At 42.2% G+C, this 12,526-nt stretch overlaps 1 protein-coding gene across 3 annotated transcripts in view; it reads right to left on the minus strand.

Moving 5' to 3' along the window:
• Window positions 1-12,526, minus strand: part of IGF2BP2 (insulin like growth factor 2 mRNA binding protein 2) — a 116,638-nt gene that overhangs the window by 49,455 nt on the left and 54,657 nt on the right. For all 3 annotated transcript variants that reach the window (XM_017866423.1, XM_017866418.1, XM_017866411.1), the window contains 2 exons: window positions 4,302-4,350; window positions 2,316-2,367 (listed from right to left, as the gene is read on the minus strand). The gene's annotated coding sequence lies outside the window, so the exon portion shown is untranslated. Of the gene's footprint in view, window positions 1-2,315; window positions 2,368-4,301; window positions 4,351-12,526 lie in introns of those variants that run through there.

Genomic DNA, 12,526 nt, shown 5'->3' on the forward strand with positions numbered 1-12,526 from the left:
GCTAACACAGAGAATGCTACAAAGGTTTCACATTTGCTGCTTTCCAGTGCTACAGATGAGACTGTAGACTCCCGGAAAGGGCTGGGTTTGCACCTCCTGAATAAAGCTATCCATTAGAATTCTCCGATTCTGTGCTCACTTCCTAGTCATATTCTCTGTTCTTCTAAGACGTTAGTCTTCAGGAAATCAGGCAGTTCTTTCATTCTGCGATGAGCTAAGCTCCATTCAAATAATTTATTTCACTGGACATGAAAGTTCTATAAAGTTGCCTAAAACTCTACTGAAAATATTTTCCTGCTGAATCAGGAATCACTCATGTAACAGGACAAAACAACAGCTCAACAGTTCTATCCTGTTGTTGTTAGGCAGCTGGAAACTGGGGGGTCTCTAGGGCACAGCTGCCCTGGGAGCTGTAAACTGCCCCAGGGACCTGGAATATATTTTTCTTGTGTAGCATTGTCCTGAGTTTGTAATATAATCTTAATTAGTAACTTTTACAGGTTCATGTCTGCAAGGCCATATTGCCTACAACATCCAATCACTACAATGTCTTCTTTTCTGCCAGGCATGGTGGCTCATGCCTGTGATCCCAGCACTCTGGGAGGCCAAGGTGGGTGGCTCAGTTGAAGCCAGGAGCTTGACACCAGCCTGGCCAACATGGTGAAACCCCGCCTCTACTAAAAATACAAAAATTAGCCAGTCATGGTGGCACTCACCTATAATCCCAGCTACTAGGGAGGCTGAGGCACGAAAATCGCTTGAACCCGGGAGGCGAAGGTTGCAGGGAGTGGAGATCGTGCTCCTGTGCTCCAGCCTGGGTGACAGAGTGAGACTCCATCTCAAAAAAAAGAGAGTCTTCTTTCCATGTTGAAGGAAATAAGAACTAAGAAATAGAATCCTTGTAATCATGTCTTCTTTCTGAGCTCTTTCCCTTCACCTTTGGGCATGGGCATGGGCAGCATGAAACTGAATAATATCTAAATAATTACTGCTTTTAAACTATTAAACTGGCAGAATAGATCGCATACAAGAAAACGGGTTATTTGCCATTTTTCCTAAGTGAACTTGAACAATCCCTTGTTAAGCTTACGTATGACTGTGCTGTCTACAAACGCCTTACACAGGTTCTCTTTGGGTGCCACAACTATTCGGTGATAGAGGAAGGGTAGAAACTTTTCTCTCAATTTTACACTTGTGCATACTGAGTCAGTGAGGTTCAGTGACTTTTTCAAGGGTTCGCAGTCAGTTAATGACTGAATTTACACATTCTGTTTTCTAGGTCAAGTCAAAATAATCTTGATCACGTATTATTGCCTGTCACGTCGGGAGTTTGGAATCTACTTCTCTGGGACTCTTAAAGAGCTACATAAGATAACAACTTTAGGTACCATTGTTTTCCTTTTAAAAATCACAGTATTTCATGCTTTAGAAGATAAAAAAGAAGCTGGCAGGAAGAAAAGTATCTTCTGAGCATTTTCAGCACCGCTCCTGAAACAGGTGTTCTCAAACTTGAGTATACACAAAAATCACTTCAGGGTTTTGTTTTTTTTTTTTTTTTTTTGTAGGGGGCTCACTCTGTCGCCCAGGCTGGAGTGCAGTGGTGTAATCTCGGCTCACTGCAACCTCCACCTCCTGGGCTCAAGCGATTACAAGTAGCTGGGATTGCAGGCGTGCACTACCATACCTGGCTAATTTTGTATTTTTAATAGAGACGGGGTTTTGCCATGTTGGCCAGGCTGGTCTTGAACTCTTGGCCTCATGTGACCTGCCCTCCTGGGCGTCCCAAAGTGCTGGGATTATAGGCATAGCCCACCACGCCTGGCCTCGGGTGCTTTTTTAAATATAGATTCAAGAGCTCTTCCCTGCAAGACTCTTACTTAGTAGGTCTACAGTAAGCCCTAGGAGTCTGCATTTCACAAGCACTTCAAGGGATTATTGGTATAGGAGTCCTATTTGTTGGGTAACACTCAGTCCAAGACATTAGGGATCTGTTTTTCTTATCCAGGAAAAGGAAAGTAGTAACCGTGTAAATCCAATTACTCCTAAGTGAATTAAGCTTACCCTAGCCTGACAGCACTTGAGCACACTGCACAGTATATGAGAAACAGCTTGTAAATAATATTCCTCGAAAAGGCAAACTATATAGACATAGATGGAGACAGGTATCTCTAACACATAGATGTAAATACATATACTCTAGGAAGCTTATTTCAAAGAAATATGAACTTAATATTTCTCCCTGGAGTTGACCTAATCTATAAGAAATAACAGGTAATATCTCTCTCCAAAACCAGGCTAACTTCCTCAGTTATTACCTTGTTCCACATTCTCCACTGTCCCATATTGAGCCAAAAGTCCATCCAACACCTAGAAGAGAAAGCTTCCATGTCAGAATGGGAAGGCAAGATCATATGTACAAAAAACACTACAGTGATATCCCCCAGCAAATGAATTAAAGAAAAATAAAAAGATGGTTATAGGAATAATCTAATTAAATTGATATTTCAGGTCTTCCATAAAAACAGAACTGAACGAACATATGGGACCTTCACTCGCGTATTGGCTCCCAAATAATCTGTTCACTAAGGTTACACAGCAGAATTTCAGAGTCTTAGTAACTGTTAACAATCGCATTCGGCCGGGCGCGGTGGCTCAAGCCTGTAATCCCAGCACTTTGGGAGGCCAAGACGGGCAGATCACGAGGTCAGGAGATCGAGACCATCCTGGCAAACACGGTGAAACCCCGTCTCTACTAAAACATACAAAAAAAAACTAGCCAGGCGAGGTGGCGGGCGCCTGTAGTCCCAGCTACTCGGGAGGCTGAGGCAGGAGAATGGCATAAACCCGGGAGGCGGAGCTTGCAGTGAGCTGAGATCCGGCCACTGCACTCCAGCCCGGGCGACAGAGCGAGACTCCGTCTCAAAAAAAAAAAAAACAATCACATTCATCATGATGGTTGAAACACACTACTCTTATAATGAGAAGCAGAATAAAGTACAAGGCTCACTCAACTTTCTTGAAATATTTAACAATTCTTTTACAAGGATCTCTTCATTTTACAAGGTAATAGGATGTGAACGTTTGAAATTTTCCATAATAATCAGGTTTTTTGTTTTGTTTTGTTTGAGATGGAGTCTCCCTCTGTCACCCACACTGGAAAGCAGTGGTGCCATCTCGGCTCACAGTAACCTCCACCTCCTGGGTTCCAGTGCAGCAATTTTCCTGCCTCAGCCTCCTGAGTAGCTGGGACTACAGGTGCCCATCACCACGCCCGGCTAATTTTTGTATTTTTAGTAGAAACGTGGTTTCACCATGTTGGCCATGCTAGTCTCAAACTCCTGACCTCAGTGATCCTCCTGCCTTGGCCCCCCAAAATACTGGGATTTACAGGCATGAGCCACCATGCCCAGCCAATAATCTTTTTTTCTTTTTTTTTTTAAGTAATAAAAACATTAGATAAAACATTGTTTCCTTTAAGGCACTGTGATTTTCTTTGGGTTGGGGAATAAAATATGGGGCAGTTTGTTTTCAAAGAATGCAATAAGGCCACTCCTCATATTCTTATTTTATTTTAAGGTAGAAATCTTATAAGCATTACAACTCTGAAAACGTATCTTAACTGTTACAGCAACTAATTCAAAACAAACAAAAAATTCTGCTAAAACCAACAAAGACCTTTCTACTTTTGTTGCCTTTTCATCAACTTTTTTTTTCAAATTATAATCTGGAAAGATAAAAATCTTTTTAAAAATCATGAGATACAAGGCAGGTGGATTGCCTGAGCCTAAGAGTTCGAGGCCAGCCTGGACAACATAGCAAAACCTCATCTCCACAAAAAATACAAAAATTAGCCGGGCGTGGTGGCATGCATCCATAGTCCCAGCTACTCGGGAGACTGGGGTGGGAAGATCCCTGGACCCGGCTGCAGTGAGCCATGATTGGGCCACTGTACTCCAGCCTGGGTGACAAAGTGAGACACTGTTTCAAACAAACAAACCAACAAACCATGAGATACAAATCACGAACCAGGTATATATTTTGTTTCTTGGCTTATTTGCTGGTGCTTGGTAGCATGGTACCTGAAAAGACAGAGCCTGAGGGATCAAAGTACACATTCTATGAAAGAAACAAATACGACCCCAAACTCATTACAGATCACATACATGAGGGTACTGAAAAGAAAGAGGCAGGACGCAGAGGCTTTGTGGGAAACTCTGAGGCCCTCTAATTCCTAAATGTAAAATGGAACTAAAGAAGGGAGAAATGTCTCATCAACCCGTTAAAAACTGACACTGGCTTACCTCCCACTGCAGGTGAGGAGGGATGTTTCGAATCTGAATTTTCCTGCTCCTGTAAAGACAAAACCACAGACTGTAACACTTTCTCCAGGACACAAACTATAGCAAATAATAAAAACCAGCTTAAACCTGTCATGTGAGTTTCTTTCTCACTGTGTTCACCATGGCATCAACAAAAAATTCCTAGTGTGAATCAAGAGCACAGTTGTTTGGTTGTTGTATTTTTCGAGACAGAATCTCACTTTGTCGCCCAGGTGGGTTACAGGTGGTGTGGTCTTGGCTCACTGCAACCTCTGCCTCCCGGGTTCAAGCGACTCTCCTGCCTCAGCCTCCCAAATAGCTGGGATTACAGGTGCCCGCCACCACATCTAATTTTTGTGTTTTCTTTTTCCAGACGGAGTCTTGCTCTGTTGTCCAGGCTGGAGTGCAGTGGCATGATCTCGGCTCACTGCAACCTCTGCCTCCCGGGTTCAAGCGATTCTCCTGCCTCAGCCTCCTGAATAGCTGGGATTACAGGTGCCCGCCACCACACCTGATTTTTGTGGGTTATTGTTTTATTTTTTAGACGGAGTCTCACTCTGTCATCCAGGCTGGAGTGCAGTGGTGTGATCTCGGCTCATTGCAACCTCTGTCTCCAGGCTTAAGCGATTCTCCTGCCTCAGTCTCCCAAGTAGCTGGGATTACAGGCATGCACCACCACGCTCAGCTAATTTTGTATTTTTAGTAGAGATGGGGTTTCACCATGTTGGCCAGGCTGGTCTCGAACTCCTGACCTCAAGTGATCTGCCTGCCTTAGCCTCCGCAAGTGCTGGGATTATAGGCGTGAGCCACCGCGCTGGCCTCATGAGCATATTTTAAGGTTTTCAATTACTTTGGGGGGTGGGGGCGTGGGGAAGAAATCCCAAGAAGCTTTGAAAAAAAAAATCAATAATTTTAAATACTTGACTCATCTTTTCAATTTCCTACCAAAGTAGTTAGAATGTAAGTTATCATACAGATTCTATTTATAGAATTATTCCCTTCTTCCTCAAAATATATTGGCCTGCAACTGACCCTACCCCAAAGTGTACCTAGGCTCAAACAGGACAGGTGAGGTCATATATAGTGGACTTCAACAAGATCAAGTTTAGCTGCCCCCTTATCTAACAATGCAAAATGTCATTTAAAAATATTTTTATTTCTGAATAGGTAATACAGTCCTAATTCAAAAGTTAAAACACTATAAAAGTTATACTGTTGACAAGTCTCACCACCCCCTTCTTTCACCAGAAATACTTTTTACACGTTATTTGTGTATCTTTCAGATTCTTTATGCAAATAATAGCAAATGTGAATATATATTCATATTTTCACCCTTTTCTTACAGAAATATCTGCATATTCTACACATTCTCTGCATTTTGCTTTTTTCACCTAACAGTCCTATTCTTAAGATCTTTCTCAAGGTGGAGGTAGAAAGCTTCCTCATTCTATTTCATAACTACGTAGGTATCCTGAAGTATATTTAATCCATCCCCTACTAATGGACATTTGGGCCTTTTCATTCAGAGGCTTTCCCCAAGACATCCTGCTGGTCTGAAAGCTTTGAATGACTTAGATTGTTTCTTGTTTTCACTTAAGCATTAAAATTAGACAGAAAAAGAACTGTATAAATTATGTAATTTTTTTTCCCCCTTTGAGAAAATGCTGGATCCTGGAAATAAAGCATTTACATTTTAGAGAGGTTGTTTTAATAGAGGAGCTTGACACTGAAATCCTGTAAATACCATTTTGGGGGGTTGCCAGAAAAGGGATGTGGTGTACCACCTTGTGGGGTCAGAGATACTAAACAGCGGCTATACACAGTTACGTGTTTCTCCAGGGCTTTAATCTGGGCAATAGCCCCAGAGAGAAATGTTGTTGTTGTTGTTTTTGAGACGGAGTCTCGCTCTATCACCCAGGCTGGAGTGCAGTGGCACAATCTCACCTCACTGTAACCTCTGCCTCCCGGGTTAACGCCATTCTCCTGCCTCAGCCTCCTGAGTAGCTGGGACTACAATTGCCCGCCACCAGGCCCGGCTTTTTTTTTTTTTTTTTTGTATTTTTAATAGAGACAGGGTTTCACCGTGTTAGCCAGGATGGTCTCGATCTCCTGACCTCGTGATCCGCCCGCCTTGGCCTCCCAAAGTGCTGGGATTACAGGCTTGAGCCACCGCGCCCGGGCTCAGAGAGAAATGTTACAATTCAAGCAGAGAGAGAAAAGGAGAGACACACACAGAGAGGTACAGAGATGGAAGAAATAAATGGAGAAATAATGAATTAAATGAGGGGCTCGTTTTCTCAGCTCCTTTTTATGGAATGTCATGCGGGCAACCCCTCTGCTCTAGCTCCCATACACTACTTCAGTCTTGTCTATTTTTTAAAATGTGAATGTATTCATGCTTTACTAGGGTTGCTTTAATGACTATACAGAATCACTAATTGTGCATCAGGATGGAAAAAGAATCAAGAACTAATTTCCACCTCTATGCTGTGACATGGCCTTTGGCATGGCCTTCCCGACATGGCCTTTGGCAATAATTCAGAATAAAACAGCCAGCACCATCCCATACAGTGGCTACATGGAAATTCTCTATGGAAGATGTCACCAAGTCTAACAGTGTATATAGAAAAGGCATCAGAATTTTCAAGAAAATATTTCTAAAGAAAAATATTTTTGTTATTTCCAAATAAAAACATTGAGTCCAACTGCTAACCAACAATTTACTGGTAGATATTCTATTGGAAGAAACTAATGAATGAGCACAAAGAGATGTGAACAAAGACAGCTACTGTAACATTACTTGTAACAAAGATTGCATACAATCTAAATATTCACCGAGAAATGAATACATACATCATAATACAGCCTAATATAGAATATCATGCAGCTCTTAAAAATGAAGTTGACAAGCATGTACTGTCATAGAAAACACTCCAAGGCATGCTGTTACAAGAAAAGAGGAGGTAATTACAGATTAAGTTGATCCTGCTTTTAAAAAGCACAAAACCAAACTACCTGTTATTCAATGTGTACGTGTGTAAATGCACAGAAAAAAGTTGCACCAAGCAGATTTAGTTGGTAAAAGGATACTTTTATTTTAGCTACTAATTTTTTTATTTATATTTTTTTAAATTATTAAATTTTTAATAGAGATGGAGTCTTGCTATGTTGTCTGCTGGTCTTGAACTCCTGGGCTCTAGTGATCCTCTCACTTTGGCCTCCCAAAGTGCTAAGATTAAAGGCATGAGCCACCATGCCTACCCCTTATTTATTTTTTTTAATTGAGAATATATTCACATCTTATCCTAGAGGCTTTAAAAAACGAACAATGAAAACATCTATTAGGGTTGCCTTAATATACAAGATTTATTTTTTTTAAAAGTATACTGGAACCTGCTAAGTAAAAAAAAAAAAAAGAAGAAGAAGAAAAAAACCCAAAGCCTCATTTTCTCCATAATTACACTAGGTATTCTTGAAATCTAACACAAGTAAAAGTTTCTCATCCTCACTGTCACAGAACTATTAAAGTATGTGGCAAACACTTCATAGTGCAAAAGTAGGAAAACTCTGCCCTATGCTGATTACCCCAAATACTAACTCAATGCATCTAAAACAATGGCATTTCCCTGTAATAATTCAAGTAAAGACATCAGTTCACTAACTGGGAATGTCCTGCTTCGTTAAGCCAGACACTTGGAGGAATAATCTCTAAAAAGCTAGACTGTCGTACTTCTCATCTCAGATCAGGATGGAAAGGAAGAAAAGGAACTGAGAACTAAAAAGAGAAATGGAGATCACTGCGGTAGAACCAACTAACCTGGAGTTCAGTTGGTCAAGATAATCCCCTGAGGGATTATCTTTTGGGGTCATGAGCAATTAGGATATCTGAGATCTGCTGACTCCTGTGGCATCATCTGGACAGCATGCCTTCTCATCAGGATACCCAGAAGGCCTGTCCTCTTCTTCCCCGGGAGGGACTTCGGCATGTCCTTCAAAACGCAGCTCACACATAATCCCTGCTGAGCTTTCCAGAATGTCTCCAGAAAGAACTGTTTCCTCTGCACTTTCCAGCTTTTCTGGCAGCTCACTCTTTGCCATTATTACTTATCTGTTAGTGCTGTGTCTCCTCAAGCCCCTCAGTGATTTCATCAAGGACAGGTTCCTCGTTTACTATTCCACTGTCTAGCACGAGGTCTCATACACAGGGGCTGAGAAGAGCACTTCTGCTGCTGGCTGTGGTCTGTTCATGATGAAGACCCTCCAGACCCCACCCAGGAAAACAAATTGTCTATTTTTTTCTTTGCCAGGTAGTCATCAGGAGAGGGAAGGAGGTGTTTGTTTCCCTCCTTCCTTTAGACAAGAAAGGAAAGTATTTGGCTCAGTCTCAAATGGGAATATGGATCTTTCTCCCTGAAACTGCGCCCTGCTTTAAAAAAGCCAAACACACAGTAACTTAGGAAAGTGATTGGTAAAAGGAAAATAATTCTTTGTCCCTTAAAATAATGATTTCACAGTTCCAATATGTTAAAATGAAACCAAGTTTCTCTAATTACAGATAAAAGGCATTTCTCACCCTCACTGCCACAAAGCCACAGAACTATTACAGCCATCTCCCAGCTGGTCCCTCCGTCTTTGGCCTGCACCTCCTCCTGTCCCATCCACTCCTCACCTGGCTGCCAGTCACTTTCCCACACATGGAGAGGGCTACTCCTGCCTTCCTTGACTCCCTGCTGCTGCCTCCTCCCCATCTCTATCTTTAAACACTCCTGCCACACCAAGTCCTTCCACCTTCAGTTCACAAGTGTACCGGAATGAGCCTTCAACTCCCTCAGTTCACCTTCAAACAGAAGTAAAAAGAGCAGTGGGAACATGTCTTTATTTCACCTTCATTTTAACTGGAAGCAGAAGAAGACCTGAAGTTAAGCAAAGGGTGCTCTTTAATACAAATATACAGGTTCTTTCCCTGTGGCTTTCGGATTCAGGAACTCAGAACTTCCCACTCCCAAATTCAAGTAAACTAAGGGTGTGGGAAAGGGCCACCTACCATGAAACGAGTAATGCAGCCCTGGAGCCATCCTGCTTTGCTGGAGAACTGGCTACCTTTACCGATTCTAGAACTCCGGTCAATTGGTGATTATAGCACACATGTGTGGACTCTCAAACTGTAAAGAACTACAGAATAAAATATATGTAATCCCAGCTCATCTAACTAATTTACAGTTGATGGGTTCCAAGGACTTTCAACATATAAATGCCTCAGCGTACATTTTATAACATGTTATATTTATAATATGTTATCTTTGTGCTGTAGATGCCCAGAGGTAACAGAAGGTTCCAACTGAGTGAATTTCAGATAAGCTAGATGTCCACTGTTACGAATTTCAAGGGCCTGGCAGAAATTATTTAGTCATGGTGGAATTTGTTTCTTAAAGTAAGTAGGCAATCAGCCAGGGAAATAAAATCATATTCAATTATTGAGGAACCTCATGAAACTGAAGAACCATTTCATCTGTATCATTAAACAACAACAACAAAAAAGTTGGGAGGCTGAGGCAGATGGATCACTTGAGGTCAGGAGTTCGAGACCAGCCTGACCAACATGGTGACCCTATCTCTATTAAAAACACAAAAAATTAGCCGGGCATGGTGGTGTGCACCTGTTGTCCCAGCTACTCAGGAGGCTGAGGCAGGAGAATCACTCGAACCTGGGAGACGGAGGTTGCAAGTGAGCCAAGATTGAGCCACTGCACTCTAGCCTGGGGGACAAGAGAGAAACTGTCTTAAAAAAAACAAAACAAAAAAAACCTAAAACACCTGCTTTGGTGTGAGGAGGATAATGCCATAGTTTTCAGGCATATGGTCAACTAGCCACAAGTCTATCAGCTACCTTGAGAACTCTAACCCAAGCCTTGGCTATGCTGTGGGTCTGACTAGAAAACAAATTAATATGAATTGTGGGAACCCAGCTTGTAGGATTCTAGCTTCCATTGGAGAATTAGGCCAACTAAGAACTGGATGATTCCCAGGTAACTTTTGGGCATGAGAGGCAACAGGGCCTTGTGAGAGTGTCCTTTGGGTCTCAATAGGGGATTCTACCCAACTAGGTCCCAGCTGTTTCCATAGCATTTCTGAGCTCCATCAGATGATAAAAGGGATTTCCTTACATGCATTACCTGTAAAGAGAGGCAGGTATGCTAACCAACCCCGAGCCGGGACAGAAACCACCAATGCTCCCAGCCCTCCTCCCCTTTAGTGCTGCAGTCAGATTCCAGTCTATTACATGCGCTCGTTAGTGTGTGTTTCCTATTCCTCATTAGTTTGAAAGTTCCCCTAAAAACTTCTGGTCATTCTGTACAAGGGACATCCTGTGCTAAATTGAACTAGGACCTAGGGCTGCTCAAGGAAGCAAATAAATCACCAGTGATAGCCAAGTCCAATCCTCTACCCAACTGTCTCTTTTTTTTTTTTTTTTTTTGAGACAGGGTCTTGCTCTGTCACCCATGCTGGAGTACAGTGGTGTGATCTCAGCTCACTGCAGCCTTGACCTCCCAGGCTCAAGTGACCCTCCCAACTCAGCTTCCTGAGCAGCTGGGACTATAGGCCCAAGCCACCATGCCCAGCTATTTTTTGTAATTTTTGTAGAGATGGGGTTTCGCCATATTGCCCAGGCTGGTTTTGAATTCCTGGGCTCAAGCAATCAACCCACCTTGGCCTCCCAAAGTGCTGGGATTATGGGCATGAGCCACCACACCCAGTCCAACTGTCTTTTAAAGTTCTCTCTCTCTCTCTCTCTCTCTCAAACTCAGACACCACACAGGAGGATCACAGAGACTGATTAAGAGTCAATGAAAACAAAATTGTTTAGTCACTTTCTTTGTTGCAACATGACTAAGAACAATTGCCTCTATGGAATCCAAAATAAAACAAATGTATTAGAAACTAAATGTGTTCAACACAAATAAACTGTTGAAAATGAACAAAATGAACAAAAATCAGTTTGGGTTTTTTTTTTTTTTTTTGAGAGAAAAAACAAATGATAAATGTAAATCCTTGTGAATATTAGTAGTGTTATGAGTCAAATCATAAAAGGATTAAATCAAATACTGTAGTGACCTGCTGCAAAGGGTTGTTTTTTTTGTTTTTTTCCCCCCAAGACAGTCTTGCTCTGTTGCCCAGGCTGGAGTGCAGTGGTGCGATCTTGGCTCACTGCAACCTCCGTCTCCCGGGTTTAAGCGATTCTCCTGCCTCAGCCTCCTGAGCAGCTGGGACTACAGGTGGGTGCCACCACACCAGACTCATTTTTGTATTTTCAGTAGAGACAGAGTTTCACCATGTTGGCCAGGATGGTCTCGATCTCCTGACCTCGTGATCCGCCCACCTCAGCCTCCCAAAGTGCTGGGATTACAGGCGTAAGCCACCGTGCCCAGCCCTACAAAGGGGTTTGAGCCAGGAGAACTGCAGTTATGAACCCAGTAATTTCCCTTGCTCTATAAACTCATGTTCACAAAACCATAAGCCCCAGAAGAGCTCTCACAACTCATGCTTCCTGGGCATTCAGAGACAGAAACTCATAAAAGTTCATTGCTTGAATGAAACAGGAAAAAAAAAATCACTTAACATGATGTGTCTTGGTCCACTTGGGCTACTATAACAAAACTCCATAGACTGAGGTTATAAACAGAAATGTATTTCTCACAGTTCTGGAGGCTGGGAAGTCCAAGATCAAGGTACCAGCAGATTTGCTGTCTGCTTAGGGCCTGTTCCTCATAGAAGGCACTGTCTAGCTGTGTCTCTGGATGGAGGAATAACTAGATATCTCTCTGGGGTCTATTTTATAGAGGTACTAATCCCCTTCATGAGGGTTCCACCTTATGATCTAATCAACTCTCCAAGGCCCTTAATACCCCCACCTTGGGGGTAAGGATTTCAACATAAGAATTTGTGGGGGGGGAGGGGACACAAACTTTTAGACCACAGCAAAAGCAATAGTCTAAGACTAATTCATTTATCTCTCCACAGCCCTCTCAGAGCCTACTAGCTCACAAAAAGACCTAACACAATTCTAGATTTCTCTTTTGAGGAAACCATCAAAGATTCTTTTTTTTTTTTTCATTTATTTATTTATTTTTTTATTATACTTTAAGTTCTAGGGTACATGTGCATAACGTGCAGGTTTGTTACATATGTATACTTGTGCCATGTTGGTG

The sequence above is a fragment of the Rhinopithecus bieti genome, unplaced genomic scaffold (assembly GCF_001698545.2).
Source record: "Rhinopithecus bieti isolate Rb0 unplaced genomic scaffold, ASM169854v2 scaffold_2432, whole genome shotgun sequence".
In the NCBI taxonomy this organism is placed as follows: domain Eukaryota; kingdom Metazoa; phylum Chordata; class Mammalia; order Primates; family Cercopithecidae; genus Rhinopithecus; species Rhinopithecus bieti.